This window comes from Lithobates pipiens, unplaced genomic scaffold (assembly GCF_037356315.1).
Source record: "Lithobates pipiens isolate NorthernLeopardFrog02 unplaced genomic scaffold, aLitPip1_a1.2 Scaffold_22, whole genome shotgun sequence".
Lineage (NCBI taxonomy): Eukaryota > Metazoa > Chordata > Amphibia > Anura > Ranidae > Lithobates > Lithobates pipiens.
In genome coordinates, this window is record NW_027507784.1 from 27,274,278 (window position 1) to 27,298,068 (window position 23,791).

Genomic DNA, 23,791 nt, shown 5'->3' on the forward strand with positions numbered 1-23,791 from the left:
CATCCATCTTCTCGGTGGGGTCTCGCTGCTCTGCCGCTGTCATTCGGCGAAGCCGCAATGACGTCACTCCCACGCATGCGCACGGGAGCCGCCACTCGCGGCATATCGCCGTTGACTGCAGCACGCTCAGCCTTAATCTAGGCTTACCTGTAGGTCAAAGTGTGTTGTAAGGGTTTACAACCACTTTAATTGATCCTTAGACGGGCTAGATGGAGTGGATGGAGTGGAGTGGGATGGAATAAGGAGAAAAGGGGAACATCACTGACTGATTTAAATTCAAACAGTCTCTGAGTAACCGCAGAATATCTCTTGTACTCACCCCTCAAGTCACAGGAGGGGAGGACCAGCAAGGCACAGCAAAGCAAACAGTCAATACTCTGCCACCCTGAACCCCAGGGTCTCTTACCCAACCAGGATGGATGAATGGAGGGGGCAGTTGTCGCAGCAGGGTGGATAGACTGCACCAGAAAGGCTGCCTCTCTCCTCAGGCTTTCCAGACGTTCCAGGCGTCCTCTTCACCCCTGCATACTACATGCAGTGGCACACAGCTCCCGGTCCCTCTCTGAGCTGCCGCTTCTCCTTTCGCTGCGAGCCTCCGGACCAGCGGGTACACATAGATGGCTTTCCCGGGCTCTCACCCCGTTCAGCCTCCTCTCCCTAAAGCCGCTCGTCTCCGCTTGTCTCAGCTCCCTCAGACCCACGCTTGGTTGGCATCGCCTGGCCCCTCCCCTCTATCTACGGTGTGCCGCGCTGCATCCTGATCAAGGTAAGATTTAGCTCAGCATGATCAGTTGTTCCTAATGCTTAGGAACAACAATCGGTCTCCTCCCACAGGCAGTCCCACCCCCCCCCCCACAGTTAGAAACACTCCATAGGGCACACATTTAACCCCTTGATCGCCCCCTAGTGTTAACCCTTTCCCTGCCAGTGACATTTACACAGTAATCGGTGGCTATTTTCAGCTCTGATCGATGTATAAATGTCCCAAAACAGTGTAAAAAGTGCTTGATCTGTCTGCTGCAATGTCGCAGTCCCGTAAAAAAAAAAAAAAAAAAAATCACAATTACCGTCATTACTAGTAAATAAAAAAATAAATAAATAATAAAAATGTCATAAATCTGTCCCTTTTTTGTAGACATTTTAACTTTTGTGCAAACCAATCAATATATGCTTATTTTTTTTAACAAAAATATGTAGAAAAATACATATTGGTCTAAACTGAGGAAGAAACTGGAGGTATTTATTATAGTAAAAAAATATATATATATATATTTTATTTTCAAAATTGTCGCTCTATTTTTGTTTATAGCGCAAAAAAAAAAAAATTTGCAGAGGTGATCAAATACCACCATAAGAAAAAAAAGGATGTAAATTTTGTTATACTACCTGTTAAATGTTATTCTTAATACAGAATATAGAGAATTGCTGAAAATTTGGTATCAGCAGTGGCTGACTTCGGGTAAATATCTCCTAAACCGTATAGGTTTAGGAGATATTTCTTGGACCTACAGGTAAGCCTTAATCTAGGTTTACCTGTAGGTCAAAGTTGGTTGTAAGGGTTTACAACCACTTTAAGGACATGAGCTAGACAGGGCACATGGGTCAGTTGTCCCTGTCAGAGGACAGAGGGAGGTTGGTGCCATTTTCGCAAACCACCATCCCTGGCTTAAGCTGGCGTGGCATCAACCACCTCTCAGGCTGCCCCTGCAGAGATGACAGAATCTTTTCCCCAGTGTGGCTCCTGTCCCCTAATCACACCAGCACAAGCACGGCATGCCATCTTTTTGCCTGCGTACTTGCGTAGCTCCTTGAACGCCCAGAAGTACTTGGCTGTCACACACCTAATTCTACACCTTCATTCCTCTCAGTGCAGGTTTCAGAGAGGACTGAAGGTCTAGTGGGGTTGGAGATCCAAGCTGATAACAAGCAAGGAGAGGTCCGCTTTGTTCTTTGGTGTGGGTCTTTAAGGTACACTTGCCAACTAACTGCATGGCAGGTCGAAATATGTCTGATCAAGCATGTGGTGCCCAAGTGGCTGATGTTTTGGCCATGTGAGATACGCTAGAGACATATGTTGCAAATAGCAGCGGTGCGATCTGATGCACTCGTCTCAAAAAAGGCCCACACCAAAGAACTTTTGGAATAACGTGAAACTGGCCCCTGGAGGGCATCCAGCCTTGTTGGAGATGTGCCTCCTTCTGTCTCCTACCCGGCACCCACGTGGAGTCAGTGAGTTCATCATCCCCTCCCTCCACATCTCTGAAGCAAACCTGGCAGTATGCTGCAGCTGGGGGAACATGACTGCCAGATTGCTGTCCTTCTTGGGCATCCTCTATCTCTGGGCTCATGCTACTGCCTTCCTCTAGCTGGGTATCATCATCAGAGCCTTCAAAACGCTGGGCATCCTTATGGAGCATGTACCCAACACTGTGCTCAAACAGTTCTCCTCAGGAGGACAAAGTGGGGCTAGAGAAGGGGTGACTGATGCAATTGAGACGAGGGAAGAGGACGCGTTGGCAGCTGCTTTGCCAGTACACTGAGCCTGGGCGAGAGAGGATGAGGAGGAGGAGGACGGCTTGGTCATCTACTCTAACAAGTCTTCGCCATGTTGCGGCTCAACAGGTCCAGCTGCCGAAAACAAGGACAAGCGTGTCCCATGGCCACGTGCTGATCAGGATGCCTCTCCTTGTTGGCCTTCCAGACATACTAATGACCTGCAGGGAGATGTAGCTGCACAAAGCTGGGACATATATACTGATTATACTGCAGCTAGCAGAATCAACTGCCTGCCTGTAGTATTATTACTATGAGAAGATCAGCAATTGGGTAGCTTTAAGTGCACACTGTGCAGATGACACAGTACACCAACTGTAATTACTGCAGCTGCCTATGGTATAGGACCAGCAGAACACCATCAATTGGTGTAGCTTTAGGTGTACACTGTGCAGGTGGCACAATACACTGACTGTAATTGCAACAGCTTCAAAGGAAATTCATAGACACTGTCTCTCCGACTATTTCTCTGTCCGCCGACGCAACACACTATGCAAGGCCGCCGCGCAGATGGCCTTATAGAGTGTCGGGCATGCACTAAATCCCCAGAGCCATAGCTTTGGCCAATCATGGCTCTCCGTTTTTTCTGCGCTGTGATGGGCCAAAGCATGCGGGTCATAGTGCATGCTTGGCCAATCATCAGCCAGCAATGCACTGCGATGGTGCAGTGAATTATGAGCCGTGACACGCCACTCGGATTTGGCACAAACGGCCCATAATGTTCGGAACTCGCCGAACGGGCGAACAGCAGATTTTCGAATCGAACACAAAGCTCATCCCTACTCCTGATAGAAGGTGATCTCACTGCTGTATGAGTCAAAGGAACTTCCAGGAGTGATATTTACTCTGCAGTGTCTTCAGCCAGCAGTGTGCAGACGCTGGTCACATACTGACTTCACTCAGAGCCGGTTCAGACGAGGGGCAACACAACTTTCAACACGACTTTTGGAGGCAACTTGGACACGACTTATCAACACGACTTGGGGAGACTTACAACACGACTTTAAGTTGCCCTAGGACAGGCGACTTTTGCCGTGGCCAATCAGAGAATGAGCTCTCAAGGGGGAACTCCATGCCAAATTTAAAAAAAAAAAAAACGGCGTGGGTTCCCCCGTCCGAGAGGGCCTGGTATGAATTTTAAGGGGAACCCCCTACGCCGAAAAAATGGCGTGGGGGTCCCCCCCAAATCCATACCAGACCCTTATCCAAACACGCTGCCCGGCCGGCCAGGAAAGGGGGGTGGGGACGAGCGAGTGCTCCTCCTCCTGAGCCATACCAGGCCGCGTGCCCTCAACATGGGGGGGTGCCTCGGGGAAGGGGAGGTCACGCGCCCCCCCCCCACCCCAAAGCACCTTGTCCCCATGTTGATGAGGACAAGGGCCTCTGCCCGACAACCCTGGCCATTGGTTGTCGGGATCTGCGGGCGGGGGGGTTTATCAGAATCCGTGAGCCCCCTTTAATAAGGTGGCCCCTGGATCCCGGCCCCCCACCCTATGTGAAAGAATATGGGGTACAATGTACCCCTACCCATTCACCTGTGAAAAAAAATGTAAAAAAAAACACAACACACAAGGGTTAAAATAGTTTATTGCACAGCTCCGGGGGTCTTCTTTCGTCTTCGGGGGTCTTCTCGTCAGATTCCTCCGCTATCTTCTGCTAGCTCTTTTACTGGCGGAGGAGCCCTGCTTTCTTCTTCACCGCCGCCCTCTTCTTCCGACTTCGGGGGTCTTGTCCCCCTCTTCTTTTCTTCTTGCTGGGCCACTGCGCCTTCTTCTAGCTCTTTTACAAGCGGTGGCCCGGCCTTCTGTCGCCGCTGTTTTCTGGCCTCCTGTTCTGTTCTTCTGTTCTTCTGTTCTCTTCTTCTCTTCTCGAGCTGTTGCCTCGTCGCTGTCTCTGCTGACAAGGACAGGGACGCGGCGTGCGGCGACTTATATAGGGACATCGCCGGATGATGTCCCCACCCATTATGATGTCACAGTGACCTATATAAGTCGCCGCACGCCGCGTCCCTGTCCTTGTGAGCAGAGACAGCGACGAGGCAACAGCTCAAGAAGAGAAGAACAGAAGGCAAGAAGACAGCGGTGACAGAAGACCAGGCCACCGCTTGTAAAAGACCTAGAAGAAGGCACGGTGGCCCGGCAAGAGGAAACGAAGAGGGGGACAAGACCCCCGAAGAGGAGGACAAGACCCCCAAAGTCGGAAGAAGAGGGCTCCTCCGTTAGTAAAAGAGCTAGCAGAAGATATCGGAGGAGTCCGGCGAGAAGACCCCTGAAGACGGAAGACCCACGGAGCCGTGCAATAAACTATTTTAACCCTTGTTTGTTGTGTTGTTTTTTTTAAATTTTTTTCACAGGTGAATGGGTAGGGGTACATTGTACCCCATACTCATTCATATAGGGTGGGGGTCTGGGATCCGGGGGCCCCCTTATTAAAGGGGGCTCACGGATTCCGATAAGCCCCCCGCTCACAGACCCCGTCAACCAACGGCCAGGGTTGTCGGGAAGAGGCCCTTGTCCTCATCAACATGGGGACAAGGTGCTTTGGGGTGAGGGGGGGGGGGCGCGCGGCCCCTCCTTCCCCAAGGCACCCCCCATGTTGAGGGCACGTGGCCCGGTACGGCTCAGGAGGAGGAGCACTCGCTCGTCCCCACCCCCTTTCCTGGCCAGCTGGGTAGCGTGCTCGGATAAGGGTCTGGTATGGATCTGGGGGGGACCCCCACGCCGTTTTTTCGGCATAGGGGGTTCCCCTTAAAATCCATACCAGACCTAAGGGCCTGGTATGCTCTCGGAGGGGGAACACTCGCCAAATTTTTTTAATAAATTTGGCGTGGAGTTCCCTCTCGAGAGCTGATAATTCTGTGAGAGTCGCCTCTGTATAGACGGAGATCCGACTTGGAGGCGACCTCCATTGAAATTAATGGGTACCAGTCGCCTACAAATCAGATACAAGTAGTACAGGAACCTTTTCTGAAGTCGGAGCGACTTCAGTAGCGTACATTAAGACGGCTCTCATTCACTTACATTGATTTTTACATGTTGTCCGACCTGAGGCGACTAGGGGCGACCTGAAGTCGGATCTGAGTCGCCCCTGTGTGACCCGGCTCTCACTCATTGGAGTCACTGTCAGTACAGTACAGAATCAAATAAAGATGACGGCTCTGACTGCAGGAGTGTCCATTGCTGAATACATAGATGCAGAATTGATTGTCCACAAGTCATTACTATACATTCATGTTTTAACCTGTACAGCACAACTATTTTAGTTATAACAAATTAAATTAGAGAGAGAGAGGGAGAAAGGGGATGAAAGAGGTGTGAGGGGTAAGGGAGGGAGGATGAGAGAGAGAGGATGCACATGAGCATGTGTGGGAATGACATCAAAGCAGCCTGGCCAAGGCAAGTGTCCGAAGGCACAGAACCCAGAAGGAAGACTGGGTGAAGATGGAAGTGCCCGGGCCCCGCCAGACTGATCACAGCACAGCACTGGAGGGCTCAGTCTGACAGGTAAGTGTGCCCTAATGTGCTAATATGCTGGGCATAATTGTACATTGTGGCATAACCTACCCCAGGACCTCTAAAAAGTAGTAATGTTAGAAAAGTTTACTACCGCTTTAATATCACAGGCGCCTGTCATGGGGCCCCCTACCTGTGGCCCTTGGGCAGTGCCTAAGTACATAGTTGTCAACATTTCAAAAATATTTTCAGGGACGCTTTTTTTACCAGTGCTATATCTGGAGTAGCTGACATCCCCCGTGTTCCTCTATACATCACAATAGTAATTACAAAATTAAATAAGTACTAATAATGGGGCAGAACAAATATGAGGACTGTGAGATTTCCTTTAGTTGAACTGACAAAAGTGCCCATTCTAGAGCTGGTAACATTGAGGATATTCAGTATAATTTTAAAGAACAGTTTTTGTGGGTAAGAGGCATAGGGGAGGAGTATGGATGGTATAAAAGTGGGAAGTATGTGCAGGTGAGGGAGAGGAATGTTGAGGGTCTAACAGTGGGCACTATGTACATGAGAGGAGTGCAGAGGGTATGGCAGAAGGCACTATGTACAGGAGAGGAGTGTGTAGGGTATGACAGTGGGCAGTATGCACAGCAGAGGAGTGTAGGGGGTATGATATTGAGCACTATGTAGAAAAGAAGAGTGTGGAGGGTATGACAGTGAGCAATATCTACAGGAGTGTGGAATGTATGACAGTGGGCCCTATGTACAGGAGAGAAGTGTGGAGAGTAGGACAGTAAGCAGTAATTACAGGAGAGGAGTGTGGAGGGAGGGTATGACAGTGGGCACTATGTATAGGAGAGGCGTATGGAGGGTATGACAGTGAGTAGTATGTACAGGAGAGGAGTGTGGAGGGTATGACAGTGGGCACTATGTATAGGAGAGTAGTGTGGAGGATATGACAGCGGGCACTATGTATAGGAGAGGAGTATGGAGGATATGACAGTGGGCACTATGTATAGGAGAGGAGGATGAAGTAATCTGGGAATGAAAAATGTAAAGGTTTTTGGAAGGATGTTTAGGGACTGCGTAGTGCTTAAGCGGGCCATACATGGATTGAAATTACACCAATTAAGCAGAGACTATGTATGTATGTTGATCTATGTATGGGCTAGCTGGTTTTACACAAGTAAACCTATTAACCGACTTGAGTACAACCAGCCTGTCAAGTTTTCCCCAAAACAATCAGTGCTGCCAGCTATAGTTAGCAACACTAATCATTGTATTCACTGGCAGAACACAATAACACTGCGGGAGTGATTGCCCCATTCACAGGTCAGCAGGTGAGAGGGTGTGTGGGGACAGGCTGGGGAGAGATACTAGTCAGTCCCTGGGTAGGCACTGGTTAGTATCAGAGCCAGATACACACAGGTTACATACGCCACCATCGTTACTGTGAGAGTAAGAATTCTAGCACTAGACCTCCTCTGTAACTCTAAACATGTAACCTGTAAAAAAATGTAAAGCATCACTTAGTACACAACAAAAAATCGTGCTAACTTTAGCGTTTTTTTTAATGAATGAAACGTTTGAAAAATTGCTGCGCAAATATCGTGTAACATTGCAAAGACCACCATTTTATTCCATAGGGTGTCTTCTAAAACCATATATAATGCTTGAGGGTTCTGAGTCATTTTGTAGCATAAAAAAATGATGATTTTTACATGTAGGAGAGAAGTCTCAGAATGGGCCTGGGTGGCAAGGGGTTAATTATCATAAGTAATATACAAATAATTATTATAAGCTATGTGAGTTCATCCTCTCAGTCTGCTGCAGAGTGTTCCAGCTTGTATTTATACTGCCGCTCTGTATGTAGCTTATGACAGTCTGCGCAAGGAGCCCCGTATCCATAGATGATAGCAGCCTCATACTTTAACCAGTGCTGGAGTGGGTCTTTAGCTACCTACTCCCCAAATGTGGGGTCTCTGTGACTGATTGCCGAGCTACAATCCTCGTACAAGTCTATCTTTAAAAAAAAAAAAAAAAAAAAAAATTTTTTTTTTTTTTTTTTTTTGGGCAAATGGGCCTATCTTGAGAAAGGGGCCTGGAGCTGCAGCTCCAATAGCCCCTATGTTAATCCGGCCCTGACTACACCACACATCACACCTCCACTACACCACACAGCACACCCCCACTACACCACACATCACACCTCCACTACACCACACAGCACACCTCCACTACACCACACAGCACACCTCCACTACACCACACAGCACACCCCCACTACACCACACAGCACACCCCCACTACACCACACAGCACACCTCCACTACACCACACAGCACACCTCCACTACACCACACAGCACACCTCCACTACACCACACAGCACACCCCCACTACACCGCACAGCACACCTCCACTACACCGCACAGCACACCTCCGCTACACCACACAACACACCTCCACTACACCACACAGCACACCCCCACTACACCACACAGCACACCTCCGCTACACCACACAGCACACCTCCACTACACCACACAGCACACCCCCAATACACCACACAGCATACCTCCACTACACCGCACAGCATACCTCCACTACACCGCATAGCATACCTCCACTACACCACACAGCACACCTCCACTACACCGCATAGCACACCCCCACTACACCACACAGCACACCTCCGCTACACCACACAGCACACCCCCACTACACCACACAGCACACCTCCACTACACCACACAGCACACCTCCACTACACGACACAGCACACCCCCACTACACCACACAGCACACCCCCACTACACCGCACAGCATACCTCCACTACACCACACAGCACACCTCCACTACACCACACAGCACACCCCCACTACACCACACAGCACACCCCCACTACACCACACAGCACGCCTCCACTACACCACACAGCACACCTCCACTACACCACACAGCACACCTCCACTACACCACACAGCACACCTCCACTACACCGCACAGCACGCCTCCACTACACCACACAGCACGCCTCCACTACACCACACAGCACACCTCCACTACACCACACAGCACACCTCCACTACACCACACAGCACACCCCCAATACACCACACAGCATACCTCCACTACACCGCACAGCATACCTCCACTACACCGCATAGCATACCTCTACTACACCACACTGCACACCTCCACAGCACACCCCCACTACACCACACAGCACACCTCCGCTACACCACACAGCATACCCCCACTACACCGCACAGCACACCTCCACTACACCACACAGCACACCTCAACTACACCACAAACACACCTCCACTACACTACACACCACACCCCTACTACACCACACCCCTACTAGACCACACAGCACACCTCCACTACTCCACACAGCACACCCTCACTATACCACACAACACACCCCCACTACACCGCACAGCACACCCCCACTACACCACACAGCACACCCCCACTACACCGCACAGCACACCCCCACTACACCGCACAGCATACCCCCACTACACCGCACAGCATACCCCCACTACACCACACAGCATACTGTTGCATTTTATGGGCACAGTGGCTGCATATGATGTATTTTTTTAAGTATCTTTCTGAATTTTTCAGTTTGTTTGTGCCCTCCCAAAATTTTGAGCACCAGCAACCACTGCTCTGCACATGATTGGATGTTCTCTGCAAAGAACAATTTTGTTTCATTCCATTCAGTAAGATTTCCTAAACATCACATTATGATCTGATACAATAATAATAATAATAATAATAATAATAATAACAGCAACAATAATACCAATAAACAGAAGTAATGATTTATATTATATTCCACTACAGAAATATTCCCATAGATGAGACATGATCAGAATAGGAAGGACGGTTATAATTACCTGGACTGTGATCAGAGGACGGAGTTCTTCTGTTTTCTATCACTACAACTGCAGTCAGCTTTTTATAGGATTCTGAATTGGATGGGGAAGAGGAGGAGGAGGGGGGGGGGAGTGGAGGAGGGGGGGGGGATGGAGGGGGGGGGGGCTTCTCCTATACATATGAATGATTTCCAAGAAGCACATAGAAATGTTACTTCCACTTTCACTTTCATTTTAATCCTCTTATATTTTATTGTATTGTCTCCCTTTTATATTGTAAAGCGCTGTGTAAACTGTTGATGCTAATCCTGTATAATAATAATAATCTCTATCATCTGTTCTTATTCTGTATGTATGGACTCTGCACAGTACCACTTCTCTTGTCCTGTATGTCGGGTATAATTCTCGGTATCTGTTCTTATTCTGTATGTATGTGTAGCACTAACCCCCGAAGGAGCTGCTGGTATTTGATTGGTCTGACCGTTACCTCGCCGTTCCACCAAGTTCGTCATTGAGGTCCCATTAAATAGTTGCTCACAGATTGCGGCTCCAACACTATGGGGGGTTATTTACTAAAGGAAAATCCACTTTTCACTACAAGTGCACTTGGAATTGCAGTCGCTGTAGATCCGAGGGGGACATGCAAGGAAGATAAAAAACTGCATTTTAGCTTGCACATGATTGGATGATAAAATCAGCAGAGCTTCCCCTCATTTCAGACCTTCCCCTCAGATCTACAGAGACTGCACTTGTAGTGCAAAGTGGATTTGCCTTTAGTAAATCACCCTCTTAGTCTCTTTTTGCAATGCTTTATTGACAGAAAGGAATGAAATAGAGGGGTGGAGGGGGAGGGGAGATTCAGGTATGGTGTGTTGCGGGTCTCGGGTGCTTCACTGATCCAGAGGACAAAACAACTTCCACAAACTGGATTCAGCATCCCCCGGATTGGCCTCTCTCACTGACCTAGCAGCCGGTGTAATAGTAGAACCGTTGCACAATCCTCTGCCACAGGACTGTGTCACCAATAACTTTTGCAACCCCAAAGTACAGTCACTCAGTACCAGTTTCTTTCAGCCCAACCGGCGGTACTGTGAGGTAGGTGACCCGGGATGCAGTGGCGGCTGGTGAAGTTTTAAGATGGGGGGGGTGCTAGACCCCACCCACCCTTTTGACCTCTCCCACTTCTCATAAGCCACACCCCTTATAGAATCCACCAACTCCGTCCCCTGTAGTACATTATATACCAGGCTCTACATTATACACAGGGCTCTATACTTCATATACTAGGCTGTAGTGATGGCCGAACGGTTCGCCCGGCGGTCGTTTCGCGGTGAATTTCGGTCGTTCGCGGTCCGCTCGTTCGCTCGCCTATTGCCGTCATTCGCCCCGGCGGACTTACGTGTTTTCTGTGTAAAAGAACTTTGACCTATGATGACACATCCATCATGGGGTACAGGACAGCCAATTGAGACATTACAGCACATGGACACTTGGACATTCCCCCTAACTTATAAATACACCCGATCCGGCGGCCATTTTACATTCTTTCTTCTGTCACTAAAGGGAAAGGTTCCTGTGTGGAGTAGGGAGAGATAAACCACTAGCTATTTGGTACACAAAAGTTCTTTTCAGGACTGGTATGGGTGTTAGGTGTATATAGGTTTGCTGTGCTACTGATTCTTGCAGCAGCCTGAGTGTCTTTTGTCAGTTTAGAGAAAGGGAAAGGACGGTGTGTGCTACAAGCTGCAATATATGACATTTTTGGTTTTGGGAATAACCACTTCACGCCCGTGCTATAGATGAAAGGTGGCAACAGCGTGGGTTTAAAATGTTGTGCATGTGGCGCGCTCTGTGATCACCAAGTCCTTAGTAACCCAGAGGACTCAGAATCGAATGCCTCTGCAAACTTACGCTGCATGGTCTCCCTTATTCTGTAAAGCCTGCAGAAGGACCCTAGGATTTGTGGTATCAAGGAGAGGGATCATTACAGGCTGGCAACCCTTCTTGATCCACGTTACAAGGGTAAAGTTGCAGAACAAGTGGTGGAGCCCGGGTGGCTGCCAATAGAAATGGAGCTGCTGCCAACTTCCCACCCCGCTGCCTTTCCCACAACAGGTCACAGACCGGCGGCAGGCGGCTTGGCGGGGGGTTGGCGGCAGCTCCATTTCTACTGGCAGCCAGCTGGGCTCCACCTCTTATTTCTTCCCCTCTGAGGGTCGGCCTCCAGGAAAGCTGGTCTTCTGTAAAATGGCAGCGGATCTCTAGAGGTGGCTCTGGCGATTCTCGGGAGTCAGGACAAAGGCCAATTTCCTGTGATTTTTCCTGGGACAACATAAAAATGGGATAGTGTTGGCATGTATGAAGTCATTGGAAAGGCAGACCATCCCTTAGAATGGTGACAGAGAAAGGAAAAATACCCCAGCACTGGTGTCAGTGGGAGTAAGGCTGCCCCTTACATTGATGTCGGTGGGTTTAGGTCTGCCCCTTACCTTGGTGTCAGTGGGAGAAAGAATGCCCCTTATAAATGTTCCAGGAGAGGAAGACTACCCCTTACATTGGTGTCAGTGCATTAAAGACTGCCCTTACATTGGTGTCAGCAGGAGAAAGCATGACCCTTACATTGCAGCAGGCAGACCATTCCTTGCAATGATGTCATAGAGAGGAAAAACATATCCCAGCAGTGGTGTCAGTGGATTAAGACTACAACTTACTTTGGCTTCAGTGGGAGGAAGATTACCCCTGATATACATGTCAACAGGGGGAAAACTGCCCCTTACGTTGGTGTCAGAGGCAGGATGACTTTCCATTATATAGGTGTCAGCGAGTCTAATGCTCCGTACACACGGTCGGATTCTCCGACAACAAACGTTGGATGTGAGCTTGTTGGAGGAAAGTCCGACCATGTGTATGCTCCATGGATCATTTGTTGTCGCACTTTCTGCCAACAAATGTTGGCTAGCATGTTCTCAAATTTTCCGCCAACAAATGTGTGTTGTTGGACTTTCCGAGCGTGTGTACACAAGTCCGTCGGACAAAAGTCCAAAGTACAAGCACGCATGCTCGGAATCAATGCTGACTATTGAACTCCTTTTTTATCGGCTCACCTTACGTCTTGTACATCACTGCGCTCATAATTGTTGGCCAACATTTGAGTGACCGTGTGTATGCAAGACAAGTTGGAGCCAACGACCTTCAAACAAAATTCCACGGTTTTGTTGTCGGAAAGTGCGATTGTGTGTACGGGGCATAAGGCTGCCTTTTACATTGGTGTCAGTGAGTGGAATCATGACCTTTACAATGGAGTCAATGGAAGGTAGACCATCTCTTACAATGCTGTATGGGAGGAAAAGTACCCCAGCATTGGTGTTAGTGGTTTGAAGTCTGCCCCTTACCTTGATCTCAGTGGTAGAAAGAATATTTCACTTATATAGTTGTCATTAGGAGGAAGATTGCCCCTTACATTGGCGTCAGTGGGTCAAAGTCTTCCCCTTACATTGATGTCAGTGGTAAGAAGCATGACTCTTACATTGCAGTCAATAGAAGACCATCCCTTAGAAAGGTGTCAGAGAGAGGCAAATATCCCAGCATTAGTGTCAGTAGGAAGAAGGCCCCTTCTCGGCTAGCAGGTCTCTTTCCCCGTGTGTTCAGTGGAGAGGTGCAGCTAACCGGCTATACGGGGATATACGGGGAAAGAGACCTGCTAGCCGTAAAGGAGATCTGGCGGCCATGTTTTCATAGAACAGCTGCGGCCGGTGCCAAAGAAAGTCCCGATGCCCGGGACAAAAAAAATAAAAAATCGTGATTTTGATCTGGATGCGCTCAGATTGGGAAGAGGGTACAATTTCCGGGATTGTCCTGAGAAAATCGGGACTGTTGGCAAGTATGAGAGAGGGGTTGAGAAAGGGGGGTGAGGCTTGGATACTGACAGCGGCAGGGCAATTACTGTAGAATGCAGCACCCAGTCGGTGAGCTGTTGTCGGTTGTGAGCAGCACTATGTGGCCCCAGGCTTGTCCCCCAGCTCAGGCTTTGCCCTGTCACATAGTCCGAAATCAGGCAGAGAAAGAAAAAGACGGGGGGAGGGGGGAGCGGAGCCCAGACTGGGCTGACAATGTGAGAGGAAGGAGCACAAGCAGAGCTGTCCCCGGACACAGTGGGGGACAATGGGCAGGCACCGGGAGCCATGCACTCCGAGCGTGTACACTGTCCCCGGCAGGGGCGGACTGACCATTCGAGCACTTGGGCACTGCCCGAGGGCCCCATGCCACTAAGGTTGCCCCATCAGGGTTGCCAGCCTCAATGAAACCAGAGACAGTATGTAAAAATCTGTGTTTTTTTTAAAAAAATCCCAAGATTATAGCTGCCCCGCCTCTCCAGTACCTTTTCAGTGTGTGTATTCTGTGTGTGTATTGTGTGTGTATACTGTGTGTGTGTATACTGTATGTGTGTGTGTGTGTGTGTATACTGTGTGGCCCCATAATCTATTGCCTGGGGGCCCCATAATCTCCTATTGCCCGGGGGCCCCATGAGTTGTCAGTCCGCCCCCTGGTCCCCGGTTGTGCAGACTGTGCCTTCCATGTTAATCCCATGTCAGCTTGTCCCTCCCTTTCTGTACAAATCTACTAACAAATGTATGTAAGCATGGGACACGCCCCCTAACACACCCCTTAAAGGAGAATTAACCCCAAAAAAAAGGTTAATTAAATCCACAAGGGACAAGGGTTTTTTTTTTTTTTTTACCACTACTATTCCTTTATATTGGCTTTTAAAATGTACAAATGCAGCAATTTAGAAATCAGATGGAAGGTTTAGCTCTGGGAAACAATTTTTGAAAGATAAAAAGTGCATTTTATTTACAACTATATGGATCAGACCAAAATGAGGGACAAATGAGGAGGAAAGAGGGATAGAGGGACATTGCACCAAATCAGGGACAGTTGGGAACTATGCATACGTAGCGCTCTGCTCCTGATGGGCAGACGCTATAAGTGAAAATTTAGATTTGTCTGAGCTGTAGTTTAGCTCTGTGACGGAACCGATCCCACACTCGGATTGAGTGCTTCCGTCAGTATACCACTTCCTAAGTCCTGGAACACAAGTCCAATGGATCTGGCTATAGGAACCCCCAAGAACTAGACGACACCAGTCTTGGAGGACATCAGGAATGACCTTTATTTGAGATCTCACTCAAAATATAAACAGCGGGGTGACTAAAACCTAACCTAATTAGCATGAGCTAATTATCTAAATCAACACTCAGACTGGTTGACTGAGGGATAAGACTTTTCGGCTCCTAGCTCACTAACAATTCAATTGCAGGTTAATTAGCACAAACAACAACGCAACAGTACGTGAAATACTCTTTAGAATCTGTGTGAAGCCAGACTAGACTCATTTACATTATACAAGACAGACAGGTGGCTGGAGATGATGATATTAGCATCTAAGAATTTGTGTCCCAATAGTGTGATTCAGTCTATTGCTAACATGGCATTTACATATCCGGAGTCTCTGTGTCTTGGGGGGGGGCATGGACCTGAATCCAAGTAACACCACCTCAGAGGTCCCCAGGCGTACAGCTCACAAAGAGCACCGTTCCCCCAAATGCGAGGGCCCATAATCACAAGGCAAGAGGCTCGTATTCAGTCCCCTCCAAGAGCCTCGGTCCCAGCTAGGTCTGTCACAAGCTCAGACTGATTGTGTTAAATTTCTGGTTTCTCTTCCAGCTCAGCTGGGTTGTGTAGTTTTCCACTTGGCCGCGGGTGGCGCTCTCATCATCGGCCAGTGTTGGAAATTGCAACAGGCTGGGTGTATTGAGTGCCTCTTTGCCCGGAAACAGCCAGTGGGAGAGGTTTACCCGCTGCGCATTCTGGGAGAGGGTACTTAACCGCTTTCAGACCGCACCATTTTGCTGGCTTTAGACCAGACCCCTTTTTGCGATTCGGCAAAGCGTCACTTTAACTGAGAATTGTGTGGTCGTGCGGCGTGGCTCCCAAACAAAATTGGCATCCTTTTTTTTTCCCCACAAATAGAGCTTTCTTTTGGTGGTATTTGATCACCTCTGCGGTTTTTATTTTTTGCACTATAAACAAAAATAGAGCGACAATTTTGAAAAAAACGCATTATTTTTTTACTTTTTGTTATAATAAATATCCCCAAAAATATATAAAAAAAACATTTTTTTCCCTCAGTTTAGGCCGATACGTATTCTTCTACATAGTTTTGGTAAAAAAAATTGCAATAAGCGATTGATGATTGGTTTGCGCAAAAGTTATAGCGTTTACAAAATAGGGGATAGTTTTATGGCATTTTTATTAATATATATATATATATTTTTTTTACTAGTAATAGCGGTGATCAGTGATTTTTATTGTGACTGCGACATTATGGCGGACACATCGGACTTTTTTTTACACATTTTTGGGACCATTGTCATTTATACAGCAATCAGTGCTATATAAATGCAGTGATTCCTGTGTAAATGACGCTGGCAGTGAAGGGGTTATCCAGGGGGTGGCAGTGTAGGGGTTAAGTGTATCCTAGGGGCGTGTTACTAACTGTGGGGGGGGCGTGGCTGTGTGTTAGTGAACCTCTGATCTCTGCTTCAATCCCATGGAGCAGAGATCAGTGTCACTTGTTGCTAGGCAGAACAGGGAGATGCTGTTTACATCGGCAGCTCCCCGTTCAGCCTCCCCCGTGACACGATCGCGGGTATCCCCGCGACGATCGAGTCCGCGGGACCCGTGCCCGGACTCACGGGGGTTCTGACCGGCACCTGCGCGTGCACATGATGGCAGGGTGGCAAATACAAATGGACATACCTGTACGTCAACTTGCCTGCCCGTGCCATTCTGCCGACGTACATTGGTGTGCGCAGGTCGGGAAGTGGTTAAGGGACAGACCCCATGGTGGTGTGGGGGTGGGGTGCTCCGACCTGATGGCCCTCCTTGCCTAAGGTGTACCGTAGCCATTCAACTGTCTCGGGGCCGGCTGGCCCGAGGCTTCCTTACTGGAGGTAGGCCCAGAAGTCATGGGGGCCTACCGATCCAGGGGTGGTCCTGCCTGCGGGCAGAAGCCGAGCAACTGGAGGATCCAGGGGAGGACTTTTCTGAGAGAGGACCGAGCGACAAGGCTGGAGACCCAACTGGAGGACACATCCCGGGTCACCTACCTCACAGTACCGCCGGCTGGGCCAAAAGAAACTGGTACTGAGTGACTGTACTTTGGCGTTGCAAAAGTTATTGGTGACACAATTCTGTGGCAGAGGATTGTGCAACGGTTCTACTATTACACCGGCTGCTAGGTCAGTGAGAGAGGCCAATCCGGGGGATGCTGAATCCAGTTTGTGGAAGTTGTTTTGTCCTCTGGATTAGTGAAGCACCCGAGACCCGCAACACACCATACATGAATCTCCCCTCCCCCTCCACCCCTCTATTTCATTCCTTTCTGTCAATAAAGCATTGCAAAAAGAGACGAAGAGGGTGATTTACTAAAGGCAAATCCACTTTGCACTACAAGTGCAGTCTCTGTAGATCTGAGGGGAAGGTCTGAAATGAGGGGAAGCTCTGCTGATTTTATCATCCAATCATGTGCAAGCTAAAATGCAGTTTTTTATTTTCCTTGCATGTCCCCCCTCGGATCTACAGCAACTGCATTTCCAAGTGCACTTGTAGTGAAAAGAGGATTTTCCTTTAGTAAATAACCCCCCATAGTGTTGGAGCCGCAATCTGTGAGCAACTATTTAATGGGACCTCAATGACGGACTCGGTGGAACGGCGAGGTAACGGTCAGACCAATCAAATACCAGCAGCTCCTTCGGGGGTTAGTGCTACACATACATACAGAATAAGAACAGATACCGAGAATTACACCCGACATACAGGACAAGAGAAGTGGTACTGTGCAGAGTCCATACATACAGAATAAGAGCAGATGATAGAGATTATTATTATTATACAGGATTAGCATCACCAGTTTACACAGCGCTTTACAATATAAAAGGGAGACAATACAATAAAATATAAGAGGATTAAAATGAAAGTGAAAGTGGAAGTAACATTTCTAAGTGCTTCTTGGAAATCATTCATATGTATAGGAAAAGCCCCCCCCCCCTCCTCTCCACTCCCCCCCCTCCTCCTCCTCTCCACTCCCCCCCTCCCCCCCCCCCCCCTCTTCCCCATCCAATTCTGAATCCTATATAAAGCTGAGCTGACTGCAGTTGTAGTGATAGAAAACAGAAGAACTCCGTCCTCTGATCACAGTCCAGGTAATTATAACCGTCCTTCCTATTCTGATCATGTCTTATCTATGGGAATATTTCTGTAGTGGAATATAATATAAATCATTACTTCTGTTTATTGGTATTATTGTTGCTGTTATCATTATTATTATTATTATTATTATTATTATTGTATCAGATCATAATGTGATGTTTAGGAAATCTTACTGAATGGAATGAAACAAAATTGCTCTTTGCAGAGAACATCCAATCATGTGCAGAGCAGTGGCGGCTGGTGCTCAAAATTTTGGGAGGGCACAAACAAACTGAAAAATTCAGAAAGATACTTAAAAAAATACATCATATGAAACCACTGTGCCCATAAAATGCAACAGTATGCTGTGTGGTGTAGTGGGGGCTGGTGCTCAAAATTTATGAGGGTGATTTACTAAAGGCAAATCCACTTTGCACTACAAGTGCAGTCTCTGTAGATCTGAGGGGAAGGTCTGAAATGAGGGGAAGCTCTGCTGATTTTATCATCCAATCATGTGCAAGCTAAAATGCAGTTTTTTATCTTCCTTGCATGTCCCCCTCGGATCTACAGCAACTGCATTTCCAAGTGCACTTGTAGTGAAAAGTGGATTTTCCTTTAGTAAATAACCCCCCATAGTGTTGGAGCCGCAATCTGTGAGCAACTATTTAATGGGACCTCAATGACGAACTTGGTGGAACGGCGAGGTAACGGTCAGACCAATCAAATACCAGCAGCTCCTTCGGGGGTTAGTGCTACACATACATACAGAATAAGAACAGATACCGAGAATTACACCCGACATACAGGACAAGAGAAGTGGTACTGTGCAGAGTCCATACATACAGAATAAGAACAGATGATAGAGATTATTATTATTATATTATTATTATAATTAACAGTTTATGCAGCACTTTACAATATAAAAGGGAGACAATACAGTTACAATACAATAAAATACAAGGGGATTAAAGTGAAAGTGGAAGTAACATGCTTCTAGGAAATCTTTCAGTTATAAGAAACCCCCCCCCCCCTCTCCACTCACCCCCCCCTCCCCCCCATCCTCTCCACTCCCCCCTCCCCCCCTCCTCTCCACTCACCCCCCCCTCCTCTCCACTCTCCCCCCCCCCTCCTCCTCCTCTTCCCCATCCAATTCTGAATCCTATAAAAAGCTGACTGCAGTTGTAGTGATAGCATTCAGAAGATCTCCGTCCTCTGATCACAGTCCAGGTAATTATAACCGTCCTTCCTATTCTGATCATGTCTCATCTATGGGAATATTTCTGTAGTAGAATATAATATAAATCATTACTTCTGTTTATTGGTATTATTGTTGCTGTTATTATTATTATTATTATTATTATTGTATCAGATCATAATGTGATGTTTAGGAAATCTTACTGAATGGAATGAAACAAAATTGCTCTTTGCAGAGAAAATCCAATCATGTGCAGAGCAGTGGCGGCTGGTGCTCAAAATTTTGGGAGGGCACAAACAAACTGAAAAATTCAGAAAAATACTTAAAAAAAAATCATATGCAGCCACTGTGCCTATCAAATGCAACAATGTGCTGTGAAGGTGCGCTGTGCGGTGTAGTGGAGGTGTGCTGTGCAGTGCGGTGTAGTTGGGGTGTGCTGTGTGGTGTAATGGGGGTGTGCTGTGTGGTGTAGTGGAGGTATGCTGTGCGGTGTAGTGGAGGTGTGCTGTGTGGTGTAGTGGGAGTGTGCTGTGCAGTGTAGTGGAGGTGTGCTGTGCTGTGCAGTGTAGTTGGGGTGTGGTGTAGTGGAGGTGTGTTGTGCTGTGTAATTCATAGTTTCATAGTTTCATAGTTAGTAAGGTTGAATAAAGACACCAGTCCATCTAGTTCAACCTGAGTGTCTACAATTGTCCCTATCCCTGTACTTTACACACTCACATTGATCCCTACCCACAATCCAAGGTCCCCATTCATATACTAGGGCCAATTTTGGACAGATGCCAATTAAGGTGGTGTGGTGTGGAGGTGTGCTGTGCGGTGTAGTGGGGGTGTGCTGTGTGGTTTAGAGGAGGTGTGCTTGTCGGTGTAGTGGAGGTGTCCTGTGCAGTGTAGTGGGGGTGTGCTGTGTGGTGTAGTGGAGGTGTGCTGTGCGGTGTAGACGGGGTGTGTTGTGTGGTTTAGTAAAGGTGTGGTGTAGTGGAGGTGTGCTGTGCGGTGTAGTGGAGGTGTGCTGTTTGGTGTAGTGGGGGTGTGCTGTGTGGTGTAGTGAGGGGTGTGCTGTGTGGTGTAGTGGAGGTGTGTCTGCGGTGTAGTGGAGGTTTGCTGTGCAGTGTAGTGGGGGTGTGCTGTGTGGTTTAGAGGAGGTGTGCTGTGCAGTGTAGTGGAGGTGTGCTGTGTAGTGTAGTGGAGGTGTGCAGTGTGGTGTAGTGGGGGTGTGCTGGGTAATGGAGGTGTGCTGTGCAGTGTAGTAGAGGTGTGCTGTGCGGTGTAGTAGAGGTGTGCTGTGCAGTGTAGTGGAGGTGTGCAGTGCGGTGTAGTGGGGGTGTGCTGTGTAGTGGAGGTGTGCTGTGCGGTGTAGTAGAGGTGTGCTGTGCGGTGTAGTAGAGGTGTGCTGTGTGGTGTAGTGGGGGTATGCTGTGTGGTGTAGTGGAGGTGTGCTGTGCGGTGTAGTGGAGGTATGCTGTGCGGTGTAGTGGGGGTGTGTTTGTGGGGGTGTGTTGTGTGGTGTAGTGGGGGTATGCTGTGCGGTGTAGTGGAGGTGTGCTGTGCAGTGTAGTGGAGGTGTGCTGTGCAGTGCGGTGTAGTTGGGGTGTGCTGTGTGGTGAAATGGGGGTGTGTTGTGCTGTGTAACTGGGGTGTGCTGTGTGGTGTAGTGGAGGTGTGTTGTGCTGTGTAACTGGGGTGTGCTGTGTGGTGTAGTGGAGGTGTGCTGTGCTGTGTAGTGGGTGTGTGCTATGTGGTTTAGTAGAGGTGTGGTTTAGTGGAGGTGTGTTGTAGTGGAGGTGTGCTGTGTTGTGTAATGGGGGTGTGCTGTGTGGTGTAGTGGAGGTGTGCTGTGTAATGGAGGTGTGCTGTGCGGTGTAGTGGGGGTGTCCTGTGTAGTTTAGAGGAGGTGTGCTTGTCGGTGTAGTGGAGGTGTCCTGTGCAGTGTAGTGGGGGTGTGCTGTGTGGTGTAGTGGAGGTGTGCTGTGCGGTGTAGTGGAGATGTGCTGTGCGGTGTAGATGGGGTGTGTTGTGTGGTTAATGGAGGTGTGGTGTAGTAGAGGTGTGCTGTGCGGTGTAGTGGAGGTGTGCTGTTTGGTGTAGTGGGGGTGTGCTGTGTGGTGTAGTGAGGGGTGTGCTGTGTGGTGTAGTGGAGGTGTGTCTGCGGTGTAGTGGAGGTTTGCTGTGCAGGGTAGTGGGGGTGTGCTGTGTGGTTTAGAGGAGGTGTGCTGTGCGGTGTAGTGGAAGTGTGCTGTGCAGTGTAGTGGAGGTGTGCAGTGCGGTGTAGTGGGGGTGTGCAGTGTGGTGTAGTGGGGGTGTGCTGTGTAGTGGAGGTGTGCTGTGTGGTGTAGTGGGGGTGTGCTGTGTGGTGTAGCGGAGGTGTGCTGTGCGGTGTAGTGGAGGTGTGTTGTGCGGTGTAGTGGAGGTGTGTGCTGTGTGGTGTAGTGGAGGTGCGTCTGTGGTGTAGTGGAGGTTTGCTGTGCAGTGTAGTGGGGGTGTGCTGTGTGGTGTAGTGGGGGTGTGCTGGGTAATGGAGGTGTGCTGTGCAGTGTAGTAGAGGTGTGCTGTGCGGTGTAGTAGAGGTGTGCTGTGCAGTGTAGTGGAGGTGTGCAGTGCGGTGTAGTGGGGGTGTGCTGTGTAGTGGAGGTGTGCTGTGCGGTGTAGTAGAGGTGTGCTGTGCGGTGTAGTAGAGGTGTGCGGTGTAGTAGAGGTGTGCTGTGTGGTGTAGTGGGGGTATGCTGTGTGGTGTAGTGGAGGTGTGCTGTGCGGTGTAGTGGAGGTATGCTGTGCGGTGTAGTGGGGGTGTGTTTGTGGGGGTGTGTTATGTGGTGTAGTGGGGGTATGCTGTGCGGTGTAGTGGAGGTGTGCTGTGCAGTGTAGTGGAGGTGTGCTGTGCAGTGCGGTGTAGTTGGGGTGTGCTGTGTGGTGAAATGGGGGTGTGTTGTGCTGTGTAACTGGGGTGTGCTGTGTGGTGTAGTGGAGGTGTGCTGTGCTGTGTAACTGGGGTGTGCTGTGTGGTGTAGTGGAGGTGTGCTGTGCTGTGTAGTGGGTGTGTGCTATGTGGTTTAGTAGAGGTGTGGTTTAGTGGAGGTGTGTTGTAGTGGAGGTGTGCTGTGTTGTGTAATGGGGGTGTGCTGTGTGGTGTAGTGGAGGTGTGCTGTGTAATGGAGGTGTGCTGTGCGGTGTAGTGGGGGTGTCCTGTGTAGTTTAGAGGAAGTGTGCTTGTCGGTGTAGTGGAGGTGTCCTGTGCAGTGTAGTGGGGGTGTGCTGTGTGGTGTAGTGGAGGTGTGCTGTGCGGTGTAGTGGAGATGTGCTGTGCGGTGTAGATGGGGTGTGTTGTGTGGTTAATGGAGGTGTGGTGTAGTAGAGGTGTGCTGTGCGGTGTAGTGGAGGTGTGCTGTTTGGTGTAGTGGGGGTGTGCTGTGTGGTGTAGTGAGGGGTGTGCTGTGTGGTGTAGTGGAGGTGTGCTGTGTGGTGTAGTGAGGGGTGTGTTGTGTGGTGTAGTGGAAGTGTGCTGTGTGGTGTAGTGGGGGTGTGCTGTGCGGTGTAGTGGGGGTGTGCTGTGTGGTGTAGTGGAGGTATGCTGTGTGGTGTAGTGGAGGTATGCTGTGCGGTGTAGTGGAGGTGTGCTGTTTGGTGTAGTGAGGGGTGTGTTGTGTGGTGTAGTGGAGGTGTGCTGTGTGGCGTAGTGGAGGTGTGCTGTGTGGCGTAGTGAGGGGTGTGTTGTGTGGTGTAGTGGAAGTGTGCTGTGTGGTGTAGTGGAGGTATGCTGTGTGGTGTAGTGGAGGTATGCTGTGCGGTGTAGTGGAGGTGTGCTGTTTGGTGTAGTGAGGGGTGTGTTGTGTGGTGTAGTGGAGGTGTGCTGTGCGGTGTAATGGGGGTGTGCTGTGCGGTGTAGTGGAGGTGTGCTGTGTGGTGTAGTGGAGGTGTGCTGTGCGGTGTAGTGGGGGTATGTTGTGCAGTGTAGTGGAGGTGTGCAGTGGAGGTGTGCAGTGCGGTGTAGTGGGGGTGTGCTGTGTAGTGGAGGTATGCTGTGTAATAAGGGAATGCTGTGCGGTGTAGTGGAGGTGTGTTGTGTGGTGTAGTGGGGGTATGCTGTGTGGTGTAGTGGAGGTGTGCTGTGTGGTGTAGTGAGGGGTGTGTTGTGTGGTGTAGTGGAAGTGTGCTGTGTGGTGTAGTGGAGGTGTGCTGTGTGGTGTAGTGGGGGTGTGCTGTGCGGTGTAGTGGGGGTGTGCTGTGTGGTGTAGTGGAGGTATGCTGTGTGGTGTAGTGGAGGTATGCTGTGCGGTGTAGTGGAGGTGTGCTGTTTGGTGTAGTGAGCGGTGTGTTGTGTGGTGTAGTGGAGGTGTGCTGTGTGGTGTAGTGGAGGTGTGCTGTGTGGTGTAGTGAGGGGTGTGTTGTGTGGTGTAGTGGAAGTGTGCTGTGTGGTGTAGTGGAGGTATGCTGTGTGGTGTAGTGGAGGT

At 49.2% G+C, this 23,791-nt stretch overlaps 2 protein-coding genes across 2 annotated transcripts in view; one reads left to right on the forward strand and one right to left on the reverse strand.

The window, feature by feature from the left end:
• The window catches only part of LOC143923475 (guanylate-binding protein 6-like), a 109,581-nt gene extending 99,634 nt beyond the window's left edge, over positions 1 to 9,947 (reverse strand). The window contains exon 1 of the mRNA XM_077447162.1: positions 9,923 to 9,947. The gene's annotated coding sequence lies outside the window, so the exon portion shown is untranslated. The remainder of the gene's footprint in view (positions 1 to 9,922) is intronic.
• A 9,367-nt stretch (positions 9,948 to 19,314) lies between these two features.
• The window catches only part of LOC143925637 (guanylate-binding protein 1-like), a 73,169-nt gene continuing 68,692 nt past the window's right edge, over positions 19,315 to 23,791 (forward strand). Inside the window, exon 1 of the mRNA XM_077450103.1 lies at positions 19,315 to 19,378. The gene's annotated coding sequence lies outside the window, so the exon portion shown is untranslated. The remainder of the gene's footprint in view (positions 19,379 to 23,791) is intronic.